The sequence below is a fragment of the Protopterus annectens genome, chromosome 4.part1, assembly GCF_019279795.1.
Source record: "Protopterus annectens isolate FY-2018-M chromosome 4.part1, PAN1.0, whole genome shotgun sequence".
NCBI lineage: Eukaryota > Metazoa > Chordata > Ceratodontiformes > Protopteridae > Protopterus > Protopterus annectens.
This window is the reverse complement of record NC_056734.1, coordinates 315,777,318-315,801,917: the sequence shown is the minus strand read 5'-3', so window position 1 is coordinate 315,801,917 and position 24,600 is coordinate 315,777,318.

Sequence of the window (24,600 nt, the reverse complement as noted above, 5' to 3'; positions counted from 1 at the left end):
ACAAAGTTTGATAATGGCTATTCTACTTCTATTATGACTAAAAGAAAGGTGTGTGTTCCTTTAATAAAAAAAAAATAAAGAAAGAAAGTAAACATCAATGCACAGTTTGCATTCCTGGTTAAAAAACATTCAACACCTTAAATGAAGTAGTGGAGTTTGTACAAATGAAGAAACCTTTGGACAAGATTGAAGAAACTGATTAGACACTGACAAATTTAAAGAAACAAGCCAGAATGAATGAATGAAAGAAAAACAAAGAAAAAATGTAGAGATGAATTAACTTATATTGGGCAAGTTGTTCTTTAAAAACATATTTAAACATTAAAATTAAAAACTGGTATGCATGTAAAAAAGAGAATGGGCTAGAGAATTAAAAGTTACAAACTAAGATAGATACTTTAAAGGAAAAAATGAATCCAAATGATAAAACCAATAATTTAGAATTAAAATCCTTAAATCAAAAATATGTGGATAGTCTTAGTCATAAGATTTCTATAAATCTAAAATAAATACAATAACTATCTTGTTCAGTAAATTTTAAATGTATTAGCCATTATATGAATACATTAAATCATATCAAGAGATTTCATTTAAATATGGAAGTAAAATAAAATAGTTACTGATTTAGAGGATATATTACAATGTTTTAGGGATCATTGCAAACAAATAAATAATCATAATAGTAATATGATAAATAGCAATAGTCTTGCAAGCTTTCTAAAAGAAAACTTCCAATAAGATAACTAAGCGACAAAGAAATAGTATCGATCAACCTTTTTTGTGTAAGAAAATTAAAGATATAATTAAAAATCTTAAAATACATAAAGCTCCAGGTTTGGATAGACTAAACCCTGAATTATACAAATTGTTGCCAAAAATATATATTAAAGATTTTGGTGAAAGCATTTAATGATTTTAAATATACATCAAATTTACCCCCATCTTGGAGATTTTCACTTGTTTTACTAATACTAAAGCAAGATAAAGACCCTGAGGTTTGTTCTTCATATTGTCTATTTTGCTTCTAAATATAGATTAGAAAATGTTTATTTCAATAGAGACAAAGAGACTAAATAATGTTCTGGACAAAATTATTAACAATGATCAAAGAAGTTATATTAAACAGGAGAATGATTGACACCATTCTTAAACTTAACACCTTAGTAAATTTTGCTAACAAAAAGAAAAAATAACTTTCAATTATAAGCTTAGATTTGGGCAAAGTGTTCAATTCTGTAAACTGGAATTATTTCTAAAATTTCTTGAAGAATATAATTAAAATAGGTTCTTTCTTTTAGAATTTTAACGTGCACAAAATAGGGATGTCCACTTTCTCCATTGTTATTATTAATTATTTATTTTACATTTGTTGACTGGGTTAATCTGCGGAGACCCGAGGAAAAAAGCTTAAAATGTTTGCAATGTTATTGTAAAAGTAAAATTAAATTGTAAAGTTAAAATGACAAAAAGGAAAAAAATGAAAGGAAAAACACTGACATTTTTAAGTAGAAAACAGTAAAAGCAAAGTGACAATTTACAGAGTTCAAGTTGACATTACATGTAAGATATGTGCAGTAACAGTATGCAAGTATATCATACAAGAGGTTTACTATGGTAATGTCAAAGTGGGCTCAGTGGAATCCACTTTAGATGAAGTCTGGAGGCTGAACGGTGACAATGTCGAACCCGACATTGTCAAAGTACAAATCTCACCCCTATCTTGACCCTTGTTAAAGCCCGTTCCGAGGTCGAAGTTGAGATGTATTTTGACAATGTCTGAACTTGACACTGTCACTTTCATGGACATGGGTCGATGATCCCATCATTGGACTGAGTCCGATTCTTTAACATAGTAAACCCATACAATATATAAGTTTGCAATACAGTCAAGGAGGTTACTTTAGTGAAGAGCATAGAGGCAGTATATAAGAAGGGAATATTTGTAGATCAGAGTAACAGAAAGATTAGATAGTTTAGATGTCTATCATAGCTTAGACAAAGGAGAGATAAAAAAAACAGTGAAAGGCAGATAATATGCTACAACAGGAGAGGGCAACAGTTTAAGGAGGGTGACTACAGTGGCAAGACCAGTGATTTTTTTTTAGGTAATCTTTGTTGGCTGATTTAAATTCAATGGGTTGCTTAAGTGATCTACTTTTAATGGGAGTTTGTTCCAAGAGATGGTAGGATGGCAGCTACAGAGATTTTGACCGATTTTGCACTATGGTTTATAGATTTGTAGTAGCTTTTGGTCTAAGCTTCAGAGAGTTCTAGAGGGAGTGTAGAATGAGCTTAGAGGAGACAGGCTGGGGCAGAAATTTTGTTGGTAGAAGATAGAGTGAATAATTTGAAGATCAGAGAGAGGAGGAGCTGCTGGGGTAATTCAAACCAGATTAAGCATTTTTTACTGCTGGGGTAATTCAAACCAGATTAAGCATTTTAAAGAGAGGCAATAATGAGATCTATAGTTTGATTTGCAGCAAATCTGGCCACTTTGTTATATGTATTCTCTAGCTTATTTAGGAGAGATGTTTGGAAGTTGTAAAAGATCTGAGATCTGTAGAGTAGGCTTGGTAGGAGATAAGCATGAGAGAGGGAGACATTAGCGTTGTTTGATAAGAACTTTTTATTTCTATACAAGAGTCCACATTTTTGATGGGTTTTCTTAATACAATTATTAACATGAAAATCAAATTTCAGTTGGTCATCTATCAAGACCCTTAGAAGTTTTCTGTTGGGTGCAACTATGATAGGTGTTTTATTTAGAGAGTGGATGGCAAAAGAAGATTTAAGGTTATGTAAGTTTTTGGGGAGAAAAAGTAAGAGTTTTTTTTATTTAGGATTCAGAATTAGCTGATATTTAGAGAGCCAGGACTTGACAGAGTTAAAGGATTTCTGAGTAATAGAATTTAGGTCGGAGTGGGTGTCAGCAATGGTGATGAATATGGAGTCAGCAGTATATTGGATGAAGGTTGACTGAGGACAGGAGGTGGAGTTGATTAGTTAAAATATTAAAGAGCAGAGGACCAAGAATAGATCCTTGGTGAATATCCATTTTGATAAGGTGAGGAGGAGAGAGAGCAGAGAACCATTTTACTGATTGAAGGCAGTCTGTGAGGTAGCTAGTAAACCAGGCAATGGTAGAAGTAGTGAAATTAAGGTTAGTAAGTTTGTCTAGAAGAAAAGGTTGAGAGACTGTACCAAATGATTTAGATAGATCTAGGGATAAGAATGATATTGGTTTATTGTTATCCATGGTCAGTGTAATAGTGTTAATGAATGAAAGGAGGGTTGTAGTTGTGGTATGCTTTGGGCAGAAGCCATGTTGTGTGGGGATGAGTACATTTTCTTGTAATAGATATTCTATGACTTGCTTATGCACACATTTTTCTAAGATTATTGAGAGAGGTGACAGGAAGGCTATAGGTCTGAAATCAGTGATGTCAATGGAGTTACCTCCTTTGTGTATATGTAGGGTATAAAATTCTTTCCAGATGGAGGGGCTATAGATTCAGAGAGTGACCAGTTTATCAGTATAGAGACTGGGAGAGCTAGAGAGTGCCGTGATCTGAATGATGTAGGGAGGTAGATTGTCAGTAGATGAGGAATAGAGTTTTAATTTGTGAAAAAGAGATTTTATATAGGTGGTAGGTATTGTTTCAAGGGAAAAAGTGTTAGTAGAATTCTGTGTTGCAGGAGGATCAGGTTGGTTTTTAATGTCAGAGTTTAAGGGGGCAGGACTTATCATCTTACTAATGGAATCAATAAAGTAGGAATTGAAGATAAAGACAGTTTCTTGGGGTGTATTATTTGGGCAGGGATTTGGAGATGAGGGCTTGCCAGGATTAAGTATTTGATTGATCAACTGCCAGAATGTCTTATGATTTAATCTTTGTGAAGTGGGTGTGTTGTTATAGTAATATTTTTTGTCTTTGTTGATATGTATTTTTGCAAGTTTTCTAAGTTCTTTATATTTCTGAAAGTGAATAGGGAACTTGGTTTTTACCCAGGTTGTCCACATTCTATCTCTAGCTTTTTATCAAGGAGCGGATAGACTTAGTTAACAGGAGGGTATATTGGATTTGACACGTGTGTAAAGGAGCCAATGAGTCAAGAATATTTAGACAAGTTGAGGTGAATGAGTTTACTGCTTCATCTAGAGGGAGATGGATCAGAAAAGACCAATTAATTTTTGAGATTAGGGTATTAAACATTTCAGGGTCAAAGCTGGATAGCTTGTGACATTCACTGTATCTATGTTGTCAGGAGAAATGTGGAGAGAATCTTATAGCTTTTACTGGAGAGTGATCACTTAGGGAGTCAGGCAATGTTTCAGGGTTGTGATATTTATGTGGGTCTAAGACTACTATCCAGTCAATGAGTGAGCAGGAGTTAAGGGAGTTATTAGCATGGGTAGAAGTAGAGATAAGCTGTGTAAAGCCATGCAAGTTAATACTTAAAGTGGAGTTAAGTGAGCAGATGGCTAGCCAGTTTATACTGACATGCCCTAGGAGGATAATTTCATTATGTATGTGTTGAGTAAACCAGGATAGAATTTGTTCAAGTAGGGGGATGTTGTCACCAGGGGGTATGTAATTTTAAGGTGATTGTTGAGTTTTTGTTTTGCTATGGGGTCTGTTTGTCTAGTAAGGATAGTTTGAGATGGTTAGCATAGACAATGGCTACTCCTTCACCTATTTTATTTTGGTGGTCTAGGCAAACTATATTATACACTGAAGGGAGAAACTCTTTGTTGAAATTAAGAAATTATAGCCATGTCTCTGTGGGAGTAACAATATCTGGGGAGTGTGTTCAGACCCAGGCATGGGATTCACTGACTTTATTCAGCACACTTCTAATATTAATTGAGTAGAAAGATAACTGTTTCTTTGAGAGAGTAAGGTTTCCAGTAACAGGGTTAGTTGAATTGTTGATAGGGGAGGGAGCGTTTGTACCTGGATTTGGATGACTATCACCAGATAGTAGTAGATTCTTATGGATGGTGCCAAAATTGTACTAAGGAGGGCAGTAGATGAAGTACTTTACTTTTTGAAGAAGTTGTGGAGGATAGAAGAAATTTGATTTTGGGGAGGAGAATATTTGAAGGAAAGATGGATGGGGAGATTACAAATAAGTGTAAAGGTTGTGGAAAGACATTTGGCTGCCTTGATTTCAGAGACAGAGTTTCAAGTGTCAGTTTGATATTATATGAGGTGAAAAGGTAAAGTAGAAGTAAAGGAGATATGTAGAGGAAGGTAATCAGCATGCTGGGTCTGAGAAACAGGAAGAAGAGTAGCGGTATACTTCAGGGAAGGAAGTAAATTATAATATCACAATTTGCTTTATATATTGAACCATTTGAAAATCAAATCAGAACAGGAACATTATAAAAGTTTTTTTTTTCAATCAATGTGAAAGACTCCTCTAAAATACAATTATTTGCAATGATATATTATTATGTATTGGTAATATTGACTCATCATTACAACATATAATCAAAGCCATGGAATAAGCAAAGCACTAATATTAGTTTACACAGATATAACTAATACGATTATGCAACTACTTTTTTAGTTGGAATAAACTATTCTTTACTATGGAAGATAAGCTTATGCTAATAAAAAATTATAATATTAACAAAAAATTGTTTTATATTCAGTCTTTATTTATATCTTCAAATACAAGCATTTTAAAAAAAGTAAATTCTATGCTATTTAAATTTTTGTAGTTCCCTAATAAACATAGGATTTCATTATAATGGCAGATGAAAAGCTGGGAAAATTATGGCATTAGCTTCCTTAATTTTGATTTATACTTAAAAGCAGCAAGTATTCAAATTATAGCTCAATGGTTAAATAATTCATATGATTCTACATAAAAGATAATTCAAGAAAAATATTGTTAATTAGTAATACATTAGCCTGCACAAATTGTTTATGATAAATTCTATTGGAAACTAAGAGATTATTGTCTGAATAGTAAAAAATAAATGCTTCTCTATCCCATTGATTAATTATATTTTACCAACATTTAGAAGATATCTAAGTAATAACTATAAAATAAAAAATCTTGCATTCTTATTATTTCCCATAGCATTCACTATTGAATGTTTACCAAGTTATAGGTTCATAGGTTTATACTAGGCTATCTGCCCTAATGCCCAAATTTTTGTGGCTTACGCCACCCCTTATATGAAAAAAATACTGTGCCCATTAGTTTGTTGTGCCTCTGTCCAGCAGTGACACAGAGATGATTCCCGGGGTAAACCTACGATCTCCCATCCACAGGTCAAGATTTCTCTTGAACAGAGCCAGCGAGGTGCTCTGCCTCACATGGACCGGGATTTTATTCCACAGCATAGGGAGTCTCTGCGTGATAAATTTATCCCTCCAGCATGTCCTATTTATATCTGTGCTAAGGTTTAAGTCGCTTGCTCTAGTGGTTTTGGTGGATTTGGATTTTTTGAGGTGGAGCATGTCCATTAATTCCGGGTTGGACATGCCCTTGTATGTCAGGCACATGTCACCTCTGAGCAGACAGTATGCGACTGAATAGAGCTGGAGTTTCTTCAATCTGGCAGCATATGACAGATTTTGGAGTCCCTTTATCCTTTTGGTGAGGAACTTTTGGGGTCTCTCCAATTGCTGCAGATGTCGGGTGAGATACATCCCGAATGGGGCATTGTACTCGATCATTGGTCTGATAAGTGAAGAGTACAGGGGAACAATGACCTCACTAGATCTGGATGTGAATCCCTTCATGATCAGGTGGGCAAAGTAGAAGGTCTTTCAAACCACTTTAGCAACGTGAGTGTCAAAAGAAAGGCCACTGTCAACCTGGGTCCCCAGGTCCCTGATAACCTCTTCTGTGCTTAGTGGATTGCCACCTATATGGTAGCTTGGGGTTACCTTGTTTTTCCCGAAGGGTATGACTATACATTTTTGGCGTTTAACTTCAGGCCATGGCTCTGGCACCAGCTATCTGTTTCCGTGAGTCCCTTCTGAAGGATATCCGTGTCCGATGCACTTTCCACTATGGCGCCCAGTTTGCAGTCGTCTGCAAACTTTGTCAGCCAAAGTCCTCCCATGTTGGCCTGTACTTCTGAGAAGTAGATGCCGAACAATAGGGGGCCAAGGACCGAGCCCTGTGGGGCACCACTTGTGACCGGCTTGGAGTCTGACATAGCACCAGCAAGCCAGTTTGCAACCCATCTTGTGACATATGGGTTTACATTTAAGCTGGTAAGTTTTTCTTCAATACCCGAGTGGGGTATTGTGTCGAAAGCCTTTGCAAGGTCAAGGTAGGCTGTATGGACTGCCTTTCCCTCATCAATGGCCTTGGTGACTGTTTCAAAGAAGTCGACCAAGTTCAAAAGGCATGATCTTCCCTTGACGAAGCCAAACTGGGTCGGGTCCAATGTCTACAAGTCCCCTATATCTTTGTTTATGAGCTCCATTATGATTCTCTCCATAGCTTTGCAGACTAGACTTGTTAAGCTTATGGGGCGGTAATTACCAGGATCCGTAGAGGCACCGCCTTTGTGGAGTGGGACCACAGTTGCTGTACGCCACTCCTTGGGCACGTATCCTGTGGTAAGGCTGAGATTAAACAGCTGCCTTATGTGCGGGTTTAATTCCTCATTTAGCTCGTGTAGCACACAGCCGGGGACACCATCCGGTCCCATTGATGCTGTATTTTTAGCTTTAGAGAGAGCAGCTTTCACCTGCGCATTTGAGATGTCTGGGAGGCTACACTCCGCTGGGATAGTTATCTCTCCTTTAGGGGGGGAGAGGGGTGAAGTTTGCACTGAACCTGTCTGCCAGTATGTTGGCAATGTCTGTGGGTTCAGTGATTTTTGTATCATTTTGGACTAATTCTGAGCATATCTGGGAGTTTACACGCAGGTTCCTAACATAGCTGAAAAAGGCCTTATGATTGTCCTTTGAATCCATGGCAATTTTTCTCTCAAAATTGGCCTTAGTTGATTTTATGAGTGCACATATTTTTTACTAATAATGATCAGGGTGACTTTTTATGGATTTTGTTCTATCATGTAATAGCTTTCTCCTCTTATTGTAAAGTTTGTTAATGGCTGGGGTCCACCAGACTGGACGTTTGCCCTTTGTGGAAAGAGTCTTGGTTTTATTTGGGATTGCCTGATCCATGCAGTCCTGGAGGTGTTCATAGAAGGCATTTGTAAGGGCTTCCGCAGCTTGGGTTGTGGTTTCCACTGGCTCAGGGGCCTTGAAGGATACCACACCAGTCTTGAGTAGTGTGAAGTTTGCTTTAGAGAAGTTCTTCATTGTGGTCTTTTTTGTTTGGGGTGGGGGCGGGATGTGGATTTCCAGTGAGATTAGTTTATGATCAGATCTCACCAATGAGGGATATACTTCCAGTGTGGAGTATTTTGTCCCCATGTTTGTGATAATGAGATCTAGTATATTTTCTCCTCTCGTGGGAACAGTGACTAGCTGTTCCATGGCATTTGAATTTATGAACTCAAGGAACCGTTGGGCTAGAAAGTTAGGGCTTGAGTAATGTTCCCAGTCTATATTCGGGTAGTTGAAGTCAACCAATATGATGGTGTTTGGAGATACATTTATACCCTCCAGTGTCTTCAGGAAGACTGTGTGGGGTTCCTGAGTTTGAGATGGTGGCCTGTAGAATACTACAATTTGTAGAGCAGTTTTGCCTATGGTTAGTTGCACCTGGATGGTTTCCTTGCCACCAATCTGGAGGTGTGGGTATCCTTTATGAATATGGATACACCCCCTCCTTTTGTGGTGTGGTCCGGGTTTTGGGGCCGGAACGCATGATATGAGGTAAAACCTAATAGTGCCGCGGTGCTCTCAGGAGCCTTGGACCAGGTTTCAGTTACAGCACAGACATCAATGTTCTCCATACTGAGAAGGGCCTCGAGTGCGTGCATTTTGAGATTTAGACTTCTGGCATTGAGCAGCATTACCCTCAGTTTCTTCCCATTTTTGTTTTCTAGGGTGGTAGGTTTAGAATTTGAGCCTTGCCTAAAAAAGGCACTATGGGGGTGGCAAGAGCCTTAGCCAATATAATCTAAGAAAAATGTTTGATTTTAAAGAGAGTTGTTTAATATGTTGGCACCAGTTTATAAATTGTACTAGAGCACATTCAGCTGAGTATTTCTTAGCCAGATATAATTTACGACAGAATAAGTGGTTGAAAGTTGCAAAGTTATAAGTATTTTGTAAATGATAAATTAAAAATATCCTTAGACTCACTTTTAAAAAATGTCCCACAAATCTTAGGACTTTTATTTAACATCAACACTAATATAGGTAAGGATAGATCATATGTATCAAAAATATATAGGACATTAAGAATGGATTGTTCCTTTGTACAAGTAAAATTTCAGGTACTTCTCAAGAGTTAATAATGCAGAGTTTTCTGAGGCAAATAAAAGATTATTACTTAAATGAATACTTCACTCTACTGGAATTTACTTGACATATCTGCATAGATCTTTTGTAACTCTCCATAAGGTTGCAATAACAAAATATCAAATGTTAATTGTTGGGGCTGTGAGAACAATATAGAAGCAGATGGGCTACATATGATACTAGAATGTAAAATAACATCTCCATTTTGGAAAGAGTGCATTTTTTTCACAAGCGTTGTCATCAGATAAATGTATAATAATGAACTCATTAATATTGTTTAATGCTCCAATTTCAGAAGTTATTCCAAAAACATAAGTGTCTCTTTTATTGTCAATTTTAGTGACTGCAAGGAAGGTTAGTATTTTAAATTGGAAATGTAAAAATACCATACTATTCACTGAATTTATAAATTTAGCAAAAAGTGTAGGAAAGAAATAATTGTTAACCATTAAGATGAGAACACCTAACATTACACATCAGTATATAGTATGGGAAAAAATAAATAGTTTGAAATATTAACAATATTTGTATTAATTCTTAACAAAACCCTTGATATGGATGATTGTAAATAGTTTCTATATGTATGTTTTAATGATATATTTGTTTTGTTATATTGTGATTGTTGATTAAAAACTGAATAAACAAATTTTATATATATATATATATATATATATATATATATATATATATATATATATATATATATTTATATATTCTAATGTTCCATATACAAATTCCCTATACTAATTAATATTACTTAAGGTTAAGAACTCCTCACCAGCAAAAAGTAACATTTTAGAATATAAATCATCTTTCCATTTTAAAACTTTAACTATTTTCATTGTGTCTAACAGAGTATGATAATGCTTCCAAAGACAAAACAGATAGCTGCTAGTACAAGGGTCTAGGGAACTACTAAAGGGGTGGCGAATACTGCACAATGTGGCTGGGCTAATATATGCCTTCGGGCTGATAGCTCAGTACCAACCTATGAACCTATAAAAATGGTGATAACTGTGGGCGCATTCCAAAATTTGAGTATTCTGAATGTCAGATCAAAAATGCTAGCTCCAGAATGATCGGACTGATTTTAGTACCAGTTGTGTAGAAACCAGTTTTGTGTCATCCAAGGCCATGGTCAATAAATATAGTGTTTAACTTTTCCCATTGTAGTGCGATTTTGGAGTTAATATATATAAGTATTAGATGGTGTGGGAGTTCAGGTGGTTGTTTGCCCCAACTGCAAGAAATTTGTGTTATGTTTTGTCTTTGTGTTCTGTCTGCATTTTGTGATTAAAGCTTTTGGGTTCAATTTTGTTTGATTCAACATTATGAATGACTGATGTTCTAAATGTATTGATAACCATGTTTAGTTCCATTGATATCAGTGCTGATTAAGAGACTGAACCTTCAATTTTAATATAACCTAAAGAATTATACTATATAATGCTTTAATTAGATTTATTTATGAAACAGGAAAACGACATACCTCATGACCTTAAATATAATTAATATTTCCAGTTTAGGGAATCAAATGAATTTTTTTAATATATAAAGTAACTTCTGCCAAATCCTAGGTCAAGCTTCCAGAAGACCGGCTCTTAGTGCAAATGACCACTTATACTGCGAACAGGCTTATTGCAGGTTTTTTGGAATCTGGTCCCCATAGTAAGTCTGATTATAGGAAGGCCTTACAGAAAAAGAACAAGCCTTTTTGAATCAGGGCAGACTTGCACCTAGAGCAACTCTTTCAGATTCTGGCCTACAGTTATTATCAATTAAGGTTATTAGTCTTTAATTTTATTTTGAATTTGTCTTCTTAAAAGGAATCTAGTTTGGTCACCATATTAGCATTGGTAACACCAGTTTTATTCTGTTTTGAAAACTTGACATGAATATTTTGTGACCTATATTTAATAAGGAATAAATATCAGAGTCAGATGGACTAAAAGGGAACTTTAAATTCATAAAATAAAGGATAAAAGCTTTCATCTACTACACTATTTTCAAGAGATGTAGAAGTTTTCAGAACCATGTTAACTTTGATCTGTAGAAGTCTACAACTCTTGAAATGCTTCCAAAATCACTTAATTCTATGTATACTACTACAAAACATGCACAAAGTCTTCAGCAAAGAGAGTTAATTTGTTCTACATACCAAGTTAAACATATTCGTAGGATTATAGGTGTATACTAGGCTAATGAGCAGTAGGGCACTTATAGCCATTCAACCCACATATAACCCACAAATTGGATTTATATAGGTGTCAATTTGTTGACTGACTGCCTCTGTCCATCAGAGACAAAGAAGGCAGACCAAGGGTATATTTCTGATTACTCATCTATTGGTGCAAGTTGCACTTAAAAAGGGATGGGAGAACTCTGCATCATATAGATGGGAAGCCTGTTCCAGAGAATGGAAATTCTCTGAGAAACATATTTGTCTCCAACATGCCCTATGTATGTTGCAAACAAAATTTAGTTCCTTTAATCTAGTAGCTCTGACGCTGTTTATTTTGCAGATGTGCAAAAGTTTCATCACTATATGGTCCAGGAATGCCCTGTATGCGAGGTAAAGATCACCTTTCAGAAGTCTGTATGATACTGAGTAGAAACAGGGCTTAGAGATGATTAGCATAAGACATTGTGTTTACTCCCTGTATTCGTTTTGTACGGAACCTTTGTGATTATTCCATTTGCTGCACATGTCTGGTCAGGTGCATACCATAGGAGGCTTTATACTCTATGATGGGTCTGATGAGGGATGAATACAGTGCTATGATTATCTCTCTGGAGTCTGGACTTAGATGCCATGTATTTGCTTATAAGTTGAGCAACATAGAAGGATTGTCTTACTACCTTGTACACAAGCTGCTCAAATGCTAGGTTACTAGCTACATGACTTCCCAGATCCCTGATTAGCGAATTACTTTTAAGGGTGTTTTATTGATGACATAGTTACTCAGGTTGGTAGACTTCCCAAAATGTACTATAATACATTTCATGGTACTGAGTTTTAAGTCATGGCTTTGACACCAAGCATTTGTCTGTATTTGACTGTCCTGATTTCCTTGCACATTACTTGAGCAATATGGTTGTTTGAGGAACATCCCAAAAATAAAAGTGACTAAACCTGATATGCATTTCTTGAATTACTGCTTCATTATTCAAGTGGATTTCATACGAAATAACTTATTCAGTCACTGGCATTATACAGAATATTGGAATAAAAATCAAAAGTAGACGCTATATAGATTACAACAATATGATAAATGCATATAAAGATAGTAAAAGTGGAGTGTACAGATCAAACAAATAACAATAGTACTTTTTCATGCCCCTAGTATACTTATAATCTACTCTCTAAAAGTTTAAATTTAGCCTTCAGATATCATGACCATTCATGAAACATAAATTAACATGCAAATCTTACTTCCAAGGTGATCTTTGAAGACAATGTATCTCACAGGCCACATAAAGAAAAATATTTCTGAAGCTTGCATGAGTAATGCTCAAATTAGAAGAAATGTAATGTTAATTTTATTTAAACATGCTTAATAATGAAAGTGAAATGGCAATTTGCATTTTAAAATGTTGTAATGAAATTCTTTAAAGAATTGTTATGCTTTTAAACTGAGAAAAAAGCAAACTATTGACAAACTCAATTTTCATTTAAATTGCACACAAACCTCAGTATCTCTGTGGACATGCATGTTTCAGCCTTCTTATGACCTCAGCAGTACAGCAGAAGTGGATTATTTGGCTATACACAAGCTCCAGGATTTAATAAACTCCATGTAGGCACCATGTAGAGCCTACACAGAATGTATCCATGGACACAGCCACGGTCCCCCCTTGGCAGTGCACCATGCATATTAATGATGGTGTGCTGCTGAGGGAGAGCATGGGAACAGGGATACTGAATCAGTGTAGGAAGAAGTGTAGAGGCTACCCATGGTTGTGGATGCATACAGGGTGAGGCTCCCTGTACTGCTCCCTGCTACTATTGAAATGCTGTGAATTGGTTCAAATGTATAATATTTTATTTTATTTTCCCTTTTTTTATGTTTGCTTGGTGCAGTGCAAAGAGCACAGCAATGCCAAGTTGTGCTCACATATAGACAGATGACACCTGCCAGACATCTAAAAATAGAAATTGGGTGTCATTAATTATCATAATTATGTATTTGTCTTATTTTATTTATTTATTTTTTTTCTGTTTTTTTTTTTTTTTTTAAATTGTTGATGCATGGCATGGCATGGCCCACAGTGCCACAGAGCCAACCGGCACTCATACATACATAGCCGACAGTTGCTAGACATCTAAAAATAGAAACTGGATGTAATTATTTATGTCCGAGTCTATTTAAGTGCATTTGCACAGCATTCCATGGTGCTTAGAAATGCTAACAGGTAGCCCAGTAGTACATGTGAAGGTATACTAATTTTCGTAATCTCCAAGTAACTAAATGGTTAAAGATACAGCCTAATACTTAGTAGGTCCTGGGTTTGAGTCTGTAGCGAACATAAGATGTCTGTAATTTAATTTATTATGCATGTTTAATTTTAAAAAGAAATTTGTGAAATATGATACTACTGTGCTGTGCTGACCACTGCCTAAACATGCTAATGGCTACTTCTCTTTGTGTAGTGCTAAGCTTAGCTAAAACCCTGGTTGTGCGAGTTTTCACACTGCTTAGCTCTGCTTAGCTGGTTTGCACACTGCTAGGCAATGTGGCACTTTTTTGAATGTTACTCAATGATGAGTAATGGTGGGAAAATTGCTTACATTAGTCACAATAGGTGAAAATTCAGCAAAAGTCTTTGAAGTCTAATCAACTGGTGATATGGCAGGTGGTGCTGGTGAAGGTGCGCACTTTTGCATGCAGAGATGGGGTGTTCAGGAGTCCAGGGTCTTCTTTGTCTCCTGGTAAAAAATCATGAACCCAGGCTGATGCAGAGTAGTTTCTAGGGCTCGCATTGTAAGGCAGAGGTGTGGGACCGGTTTGTCAGGGAACTCACCAGTGTTACCAGTATCCCCACACAGTTGAGCAGTGTCATCCCCATTATGATGGCCTGAAGAGGAGAAAGAGGGGAACCTTGGACACCTGGGTCCAAGAAGTCAAATCTGGGAATGCCCCACAAATACATAAGTATGTATTCCACTGTTCTATCAATATGCTAGCTGAATGTCTGCAAAACTGGTATGCATAATGGTTTGCTTCACTCCCAACAGCTGCAGCTGAGAGGCCTCACAATGTCGAGTTTCATGCTGGGCGCCTGCCAGGTTGTGCTGTAAGTGTGGTATGTATGGATTTATTACGTTAACTGTAGTGCAATAAGCAATAAAGAGTAAAGCATTTACTGCAGTAAAGTATACACAATAAAAATTGTAGTGCAATAAATGGGCAAGTAGAATTGTAGTGCAATAAATGGGCAATTAGAGCTGTAGTGTAATAAATGGAGAATAACAACTGCATTGCAATAAACATTACATAATACCAATAACAGTAAGCACAATGGTGTACAGCAGAATTGTGTTGTTATGACTCTTGCAGTAGAGTTGTATACATTGCTTGTCTAGGGTAAGGTTGCTGCAGTTAAGAGTAACACTGTGATAGCTGTAGAATGCAAAATTAATGGCCTGTAAACTGTATTGTTTAACTCATAGTACAGTCCGAGACTGTTTCTAGACCAGTGTCAATCACATAATACTATTTGTTCTTTTGTTCCTCCTACTTCAGGTAATAAAGGTATATGAGTGAGGTAGGCCACTCTATGGGCAGATATTGTGTGGACTTCACAGACACTTATCAGCAATACCATGAAAGTGTTAAACAGCATTGCTGATTCTTAAAAAAGTCTGTTACAATAAATGTTGTATGGCTGTATGCCATGAATGTATGTTCTACTGCAGTCAAGTATAGCACTGTAATAGTTCTAGAACACAAAACAAATGCAGTCACATAATGCTCTCTTTTTCCTTCCACTCCAGGAACAAATGGTATATGGTTGAGGTAGCCCATGTTATGAGCAGATATGATTGCGCTAACATTTCACATACTCCTATCAGCAATACCAATAAGGTGTTAATCAGATTTTAATCCTCCCAGTTTTCTTTTGCTAGTTCCAACATGCAATGTGGATGTCTGCCGTGTAGTAGCTCAAATAGTATAACTGAAGTCGAGGCTTGCGCTATTTCCCTTACAGCAACGGTAAGATATGGGAGAGCTGGTACCAGTTTATCCCATCCACTTCTATAGCCTTTCTTAGCATAGATTTTAAATGTTTCATTGAAATATTGAAACATTTCAGCTGTTTAGTGTAGTATACAGATGCACTTAGCTGCTTCATTTTAAAAACTGGGAAAGTTCATGCATCACTCTTGGCATAAATGAATTGCCACAGTTAGTAAGAATTTCTCAAGTGATTCCTACCTAGGAAAAAGCAGTACTAGTTGTTTTGCTATGGCCTTTGCATTAACATTTCATAGTTGTACTGGCTCAAGAAATGTTGTTGCATAACCACTAATTACTAGGAAATGTTTTTACTCTTACAGTTTTACAAATGAACTCACAATCCTTTGCTATTCATTCAAATGTGACATTCACAATGGACAAGGGTATTGAAGGGCTCTAAAACCATGAGTTTAGGGCTGTCTGTTGCTATTTTAATCAAATTGTAAAATGTGGCCTTACATATGAGGAGAAATACCATCACATCAGCACTGCTATAAAGAGTAAAGATCCAGAATGCTGATAAATCCAATACTTCGTTAGTCTGCATGTGTCAACAGACTTGCATTAAATAAAACCACAAGAAAGAAATGTAGACCATTTTTGATGGTCATTCCAACTTCTTTAATAAACCTTCAGTGATCATACATCTCAAATGTCTAGGTTTTTGTAGAATGTCCATATTTTTATCTCATATTTTTGGTCTATTCCACAGAAAATTTGTGATTTTCTGGCAAATCACTGGGATGAGGAATGGAGTCACTAAATAATGGCATACATTTGAGTTGCAGCTTCAAATCCTTCAGAAAATATATGTTAACATAAACCCTGTTTCTCTGAAACTTTCTAAGTTTAAAGGAGTGATATTTAAAATCTGTCCCTATTTTTGGTCCTTTGCACCCTCATTTTGTCAGGCTTTGTCCAGATTCCTTGCACTAATAGGTTGAGAGGTATGACATGAAAGTCTAGCCACAGTTTTAAAATATTCATTAAGTCAATAGTTGTTACCTTAATGGTTTGCCCATACTGGATATACAGATTTTTATGCTTATGGGTTTATACTTCAAGAAAAAACTCACGGTTCTACTAAAATCTTTTATTAGTTTCAGGTAGTCATGAGCATCTGCCTCTTCTGACACCATGTATGCCTTCCACAAATTGCCAACATAACTGTGAACTTTTACCACCAGAGTTATGAGCCAAGCAAAAAATAATTAGGGAAAAGGAACAAAATTAAGTATACTTTTTAAATGTAAGTACTATTAATGTACACCTTCTCAAAACATCTAGTTTTAGCAGGGATGGAGCATAAGACTGAGAAGAAATTAGCTGCATCCTTCCAAAATATGGACAGATGAGAAACATGATCTCCAGATGAATGAAATGCCGGAATTCTGGCCCAGTCACCTTGGATCTACTTCTTTCAAGATGGACACCTTTGAAAGGCCACTAGGTAGCCTCACTATCTTCCTTGTTGGTTACTTTCTTTAAAGCGTCCCTTGTGAATGGTATTCACAGTAAGATGGGAATCTAGTACATGAGGTTGCAAATGTGTTGTTATAGGTTAAGCAGGTGTTGATCAGTAACTACACTTTTCTCCTGGCTAGTAAGCAGGTGTATGTCAGTGGCAGCTTGCTTTCCTTAACGGCCTTGTTAGATTCCACCATGGTCTCCACTAATTATTCCAGTTTACACAGGATATGGAAAAAAATAACAGCTATTAGGCAACCCCTTTTCACTTCCAGTAGGAATTTTTGTCCAGATCATATCTATATATAGCGAGATCATTTTCAAAGGTAACTGTTACAATCTCTATTTAACCATAGCCTTCAGACAGATGTCATGCTAAATAAATGAAGGACAGCAATAGTTATCCCTCTACACAAGGTGGGGGCCTCCAGAGATCCAGAGAAGTAAAGACCCATAAACCTGACTAGTCTCATATGCAAGACCATGCAAATAATTATCATGGATCTAATAAATAATGACGTATGAAACCTACTGAGACATCACCCTACCCTGTTCAGTTTTGGTCAAGGCAGGTGGTCTTTGCTAAAAAGATCAATAAGGCTACAAATGAGGACAAAGTGCTCAATGTCTAACTTGACCTGGGCAAAACATTCAACACAATACCTCACTTGGGCATTGTAGATGAATTTACAAAATTATGCATAAACCTGTAGTGGTGCTGCAGTAACATTGTCACCTCACAGCAAGACATTGTCTCGTTCAATTCTCAGCTACAGCATCTTCTGTGTGGAGGCATGCATGAATGGGCATGCCTACGTTGAAGGTTGTGCATCAGGGCTGGGAACTTGGCACGTAAAAATCCACTACCAAACATTAGCGGACCGGAGTTCAGCTGTGGCGACCCCTAACCGGGATAAGCCGAAAGACACAACAACAACATGCATAAACCTGTGTGTCACCTAATGGATAGTTAGCTGGTTCACTGATAGGACACAAAAAGTTAGGAAGAGGCCAATTACATGTGTAGACCAAAAGGCATCGTTGCTGGTGCCTTTCCTTTTAGTTATCAACTTCTCTGAAGTCAAGGCAAATGTCAAGGACTTCTGGCTGCTCAAGTTTGCAGACAACTGCAAATTAGGCATGATCAATGAATCCCCTACATACATAAGTATCCTTCAAGATTGTCTAATCCGACAGCCATTGACCAAAACTAAATACAAAAAAATGCATAGTAGTACCCTTTGGAAAGATGGCTACCCCAGAAAATTACCACATTGGTAATACACCTCTAAAAGTAGTTCCAGTGGTCATGGATCTATGAATGCATGTTGATAGGAACCTGACTTTTGGACACTGCATCTACTGTGGTGAGAAAATCACTGTAAATTGCAAAGTTTATAAGTAACGACTTGAAACTGAGGTCAAAGTCAGTCATTATTCCACTGTATTCAGATCAGATAAAACCAATAATTAAGTACAAAGCATCTTTCAGCATCTACCTGAATAGACATTTGCAACAGCTTGAGACACCACAAGAGGTTCCTCACAAAAAGAATACAGGAAATAAAAACAAGTCCTACGTGGACTGTCTCAAAACCTTGTCCCTATACTCAGTCTCAACAGACCTACTTGGTGATCTGTGCTTAGCCTACAAGGCATCCACTGATCCCACACTGATGTATTTGTTGTACATCCACAAAACAAATAGCATCAGAAATACCCTTGTTAAAGACCCAAGCCTTGTTTGCGATGTAAACAGAACATGCTGGAAGTGCAGATGTGTGTCTCAAAGATTACCCCTTCTTTGGCACAGACTTCACATCCATGTGAAGTAAGGCATATCCCTAAACCTATTCAAATGCAACTCAGGCCAGTAGGTAGGTAATGGCAGATTCATCCCTCGTTTTGTACCCATGTCTCTACAGAGGCAGCCTGTGAATGCTTCTTGTGTACAAACCTACACACAACAGTAAAATTCCTTGGGTTATTGATATGTCAGCAATATTTTTGTAAATTTGAGGTAAGCTTCACTAGGCTTAAAATATATCTTGGTCCAGTAGCCTAGTAATTACCTATGAACATTTTTTCTACCACAAGAATCCTTCTGCCAGTGCTAATTCCATTAGAAGCACTTTTTAAACCATCCCTACTTTTTTAACTGAGCACACAAGACGCTTGTCTGAAACTTTCTCCCACTAAACAGAGAAGGGACAAATGTTGTAAACAATAGCAGTTTACTCAGGATGACAGCATTTCTATGTAGAGTTCTTGTAGAATAATGTTAGGTAAACCACAGTTAACAATGTGTATAATAAACTGTTTTTCTTTCCTGCATTCTCTAGCAATGTAGTATGTTGCAGTCTTCAAAATAGACATTCCTCATTATTTATTCACATTAAGCAGGTTTATTTACAGATAAAACACCCAGCTTCTTCCAAACAAAATGAAAGCAATGACAAAACAAAATAAGTGACCTAACTCAGTCTTTTCATAAACTAAAACAAAACATCTCTGACAAAAAGTTCTGTACTTTTATCCACTCCAAAATGTATTGCCAACAGTTGTGCAGGATCATCATACAGGGCACCATTTATTAACATTTTTGGCTTCAGAAATGTCTTTCTGTACTCTTCTCTTCATGAACACTGATTGACTTCCCTTGTTACTCCCTAGAGACTCTTTCTGGCTGTCCCTCTTTACTCTGTGATCAGAATCACCTAACACTTCTCAGCATAATGATTCTGAAGTACTTCTTCCCATTGCCTAGCTAACTCCTATTTGCCTTCCAATATTAACTTTAAAGAGTTATGTGTGTGAGTGTGTGTGAGTGTGTGTGTGTGTGTGTGTGTGTGTGTGTGTGTGTGTGTGTGTACACACACACACATACCTGTGCAGATAAATATATCTATATTTTGGGTCTCTTTTACCATGTCATAAGACATGGTCGCCGAACTAGTCTTAACTGACACAGTAATATCGACTTGTCTAAAACCCGAATGGCTGAGTCAGCAATTTTTTTTCCCAGCGGAAAAATTGCTTGATAGTACAGGAAAAAAAAAACCCTTTCAAACTCTACTTTGCCCCCCACCCCCACCCCCAACTTAATATGCTAACTCTGATAACGCACTACAGTGGGGAAAAGGGCAAATCCCCGAAGATGGCCAAGTGATTTTTTCCCCCTGGGAAAAAATCCGCTGCTTCGGCCATTCGGGTTTTAGACAAGTCGATATTACTGTGTCAATTAAGACGTGTTCGGTGCACGTCTTTCGACACGGCAATATAGTCCCTATATTCCTATATCTATATCTATAATTTTATATATATATATATATATATATATATATATATATATATATATATATAGATATATAATGTGACTATCATTGTGAGCTGAGCACAGCTGCATAGAGCTCCATTCAGCTTCTAACTTGGAGAGCCTTAATCAAGTTGGCCACTACATAGCAGCATACTCTACTAATTATATAAGTTCCTTATTCCCTCTGTATGCAAACAGATTGCTCGGGCCATCCTCAAGGCTCAAGATCACCCCCCCCCCCCACTTCCATTCTGAAGTAAAGTTTCAGCAAAAGTTCAAATCAGCCCTGGGAAATCTTAAATATTATACCCAAACCTTCCTTTACAATTAATCCTTAGATTCCTTAGATTGCTCAGGCCATCCTCAAGCCTCGGAATCAACCAACCCAACCTTCCATTCTGAAGCAAAGTTTCAGCAAAAGCTCAAATTAGCCGTGGGAAATCTCAACTGTTATACACAAGCCTTCCTTTACAATTAATCATTAGATTGCCTGGGCTATCCTCAAGTGTCAGGATTGTGCCCCCCCCCACCTTCCATTTTGAAGCAAAGTTTCAGCAAAAGCTCAAGTCATCTCTGGGAAATCTCAGCTGTTATAAACAAGCCTTCCTTTACAATTAATCATTAGGTGAATGTCATTGAATAGTTTTTAACAATTTTCTCTTAGTTTGTGTCTGTCATTGTGAGGTGAGCATAGCTGCATTAAGCTCCAGTCAGCTTTCAACTTGGAGAGGCTTAATCAAGTCGGCCACTATGTAGCAACATACTCTACTAATTATATAAGATCCTTATTCCTTCTATATGCAAACAGATAAGCTCCAGAGTCTAAGTTTAAAACTCTTCCAAAACAAAACTTTAGTTCAGTCCCAATTCCCTTAGCTCTACTCATCCTTAAAGAGCTTGCTAGCAATATGTGGTAGTAGACAAACAGCTACTGATTGCTTTTTAAGCTTTCTCGCACCTCAGGTGTAGCCCTGCTCCATTCACCCTCACTATGCTCGGGCTCAATTCACCCCCCCCACCTCCCACATAATTTTTTTATACCTAACCATTGTTAACACTCACTACCCGTGGTAGTGGTGCTGTGGTAGCGTTGTCACCTCACAACAAGATGTTGTCACGTTCGATTCTCAGCTAGAGTGTCTTCTGTGTGGAGGCATGTGTGAATGGGCATGTCTTCGTTGAAGGTTGACTGTCAGGACTGGTAACTCGGCACATAAAAATCCACTACCAAACATTAGCGGACTGGAATTCCGCTGTGGCGACTCCTAACCGGGATAAGCCGAAAGACACAACAACATTGTTATCACTCACTCTGCACCATACTTCCCCTTCCTGTTCTCCACACAAACCATACCTAACCCCTACCCTCTCCCACACTACACTTGCAAACTTTAACATCTTCTTCCACTACCCACATTACTCCTACCCCCACTCAATCAGCTAAGCAACACACTCTCACATACCTACCTGCAAAATAAACCTGCTACTAACTCCCCAATCACCAGTTTCAGTACTCTAGCACTCAGTACTCTTATCCATCATGCCTTTCTCTACTACCCTTTTTCTTGTACTACCTCCATTACTCCTCCTTCACACTCTCACCTCACTTAATATCTAGTTGTTTCCTATATCAAAGTTCCTACAATACCTCATACTAGGGATACCTCATCTCCTTATCATTCATTTGTTATTTTCACCTCTATCTTCTCTACTAAAACTCCTCTTCCTAAAATCAACCCCCCCCACCTACACCACATTCCCTAAAAATAAAACTAAATATTTTATCTTTAACTTGTACAAATATAACTGTCACTACTACCTAATGTTCTTCTGCTTGTAGGAGATATTCATCCCAATCCAGGCCTCACTCAACTCAACTCCACCTATAAGTATAGTCCCACTAATCTATATGCCTCTGCCCCCTTAAACAAACAAATCTTCTTCTACTCAATAAGCACTAGAAGTATATTAAACAAGGTTAGTGAGCTTCCATGCTTGGATCTCAAGCCACACCCCTGATGTCATCACCCTAACAGAAACTTGGCTAAAATCCCAACACCATGACAAATACTTTCTCCCTCCTGGCTATAGTACACTGCACCTTGACCGCTAAAAGAAAAAGGCTGGTGAAGTTGCCATTGTTTACTCTAACCACCTTACTCTGACAACTCCTAATAAAACCATCCCGTCCTTTTCCCCTGCTGAAATACTGACAGCCAACCTTGTACTTAACACCCATACCACCATCACAATAGTAGCATCTACATTCCCCCAGGGGATAACTTACCCCTGTTGGGACAGCCAGCCTTGTACTTAACACCCATACCACCATCACAATAGTAGCATCTACATTCCCCCGGGGGATAATGTACCCCTGCTGGAAAACATGCTCTCATACTTCTCTCAACATATTCCTAATGAAACCATTATTCTTGGTGATGTCAGTATTAATTGGTTAACTCTCTGTACCCCAAATTCTTCCTTACACATTAACTTATACAGATTTACTCAACTTATCACTGATGCCACCCATGCCAACAGCTCTCATACACACAGCACCCTTATTGACTGAATTCTAGTCTCTCATCCCTTTAAATATCACAATCCTGAAACCCTCCCCAAAACACTAAATGATCAATCCCCAATAAAAGTACTTAGATATATCCCTCACTTTACTAAACAGCATAGATTTATCGCATGCTGCAAGCTTACTAACTTCCACCCAGACACCTTTAAATCTCTTCTGGAATTTTCTTACCCAACTCCCCCCTTGACAATGCTGTCCTGCCTTTCAACTCCACCTTTCTCAGTATTCTTGACTTGCTTCACTTCGCACAGTCTGTATTCATAGGTTCATAGGTTGATACTAGGCTATCTGCCCTAGGGCACTTAAAAGCCTAGCCAGAGTGTGTTTGGCTTTTGCCACCCTTTTAGATTAGTTGACTGTCTCTGTATAGTAGGTCACAGAAGGTAGCCATATTAAGGTTAGTTTACTGTACCTCTGTCTAGCAAGGACACAGAAGAGATCCCATGGGTAAACTTATGGTCTCCCATCCACTCATCAAGATTTCTCTTGAACAGGGTCAGTGAGGGGCTCTGCCTAATGTGGATTGGGATTTTGTTCCAGAGTGAAGGGAGTCTCTGGGATATGAATCTGTCCCTCCAGCATGTCCTGTTTATTTCTGTGCTGAGGTTCAAGTCCCTGGAGCGTGTAGTTCTAAGGGACGTGGATTTCTTGAGGTGGAGCATGTCCATTAATTCTGGGTTGGACATGGCTTTATACATCAGACACAGATCGGCGATAGTTTCCGGGCTCCGTTGTGGCACCACCTTTGTGGAGCGGGACCACTGTTGCTGTACGCCATTCCTTTGGTACATATCCTGTAGTAAGGCTGAGATTGAACAGTGTCTTTAAGTGAGGGTTTAGTTCTTCTTGGAGCTCATGTAAGACACAGCCCGGGACACCGTCTGGTCCCATTGATGCTGTGTTTTTTGCTTTGGAGAGGGCAACTTTCACCTGTGCATCTGTGATCACAGGGAGGCTACATTCTGTTGGGATAGACATTTGCTCTTTTGGAGGGGAAGGGGGGGAGAAGTTTGCACTGAACCTTTCTGCCAGGATGTTGGCAATGTCTGTGGGTTCAGTGTATTTTTTGTCATTTTGCATTAACTCAGAGCATATCTGGGAGTTGCCTCCCAGGTTCCTGACATAACTAAAGAAGGCCTTGTGATTATCCTTAGTGTCTTGTGCAATTTTTCTTTTGAAGTTTGCCTTAGATGATTTTATGAGGGATCGTAGTTTCTTGCTAGTACTGATCAGAGACGCCTTCCCTTTTTGGGATTTTGCTCTATCATGTAGTAGCTTCCTCCTTCTGTTATATAGTTTATTTATGGCCGGGGTCCACCAGACAGGTCTCCTGCCTTTGGAGGAGTGAGTCTTGGTTTTATTTGGGATAGCATGCTCCATGCATTCCTGTAGGTGTCCATAGAATGCTTTTGTAAAGGATTCTGCATTTTGGGCCGCAGTTTCCACTGGCACGGGGCCTTTGAAAGATTCCTCCTCGGTTTTGAGAAGTGTGAAGTTTGCTTTTGAGAAGTTCTTCACCGTGGTTTCCTTGGCTGGGGGTGGGGATGGGATATGGATGTCCAGTGAGATTAATTTATG